At 39.7% G+C, this 489-nt stretch overlaps 1 protein-coding gene across 3 annotated transcripts in view; it reads left to right on the top strand.

Moving 5' to 3' along the window:
- Nucleotides 1-489, top strand: part of LOC116685935 (TRPM8 channel-associated factor homolog) — a 21,981-nt gene that overhangs the window by 8,488 nt on the left and 13,004 nt on the right. The window lies entirely within an intron of this gene.

The following is a 489-nucleotide window of genomic DNA, read 5'->3' as shown; positions in this document are numbered from 1 at the left end:
CTGTTATGATTGGTGACCTCTCCTCATCAGTTGCTCCTCTCTTTTGTGGGGTACCCCAGGGATCCATTCTTGCCCCCATTCTGTTTTCTTTATATATGCTGCCTTTAGGGGCTATTATAAGAAAGCACAACCTGTCTTTTTATTGCTATGGTGATAATTTGCAAATATATTTGCCTATGAAAGCAAATGACAGTGTCGCACTAAACTCCCTGCTTAGTTGTACCACTGATATTAAGTTATGTCTTTCAGAAAACTTTCTTAATTTGAATGACAATAAAACGGAGTGTATTATTTTCAGTACTTCAGACATGCAAAAAGGTCCAGCTTTGAGTTTAGGAGCTTTGGGGCGGCAGGCTTTTTGCAGTTGTTGCTCCGAGACTCTGGAACAAGTTACCCCCTGATATTCGCATTATTACAGCTGTAGCTCTTTTTAGGTCCAAACTCAAAACATATCTGTTTAGTTTGGCTTTTAATACGTAGCAGTGGTGT

This window comes from Etheostoma spectabile, chromosome 3 (genome assembly GCF_008692095.1).
Source record: "Etheostoma spectabile isolate EspeVRDwgs_2016 chromosome 3, UIUC_Espe_1.0, whole genome shotgun sequence".
Taxonomy (NCBI): Eukaryota; Metazoa; Chordata; class Actinopteri; order Perciformes; family Percidae; genus Etheostoma; species Etheostoma spectabile.
The sequence above is the reverse complement of the archived record's forward strand: the minus strand, read 5'-3'. Positions and strand labels throughout refer to the sequence as shown.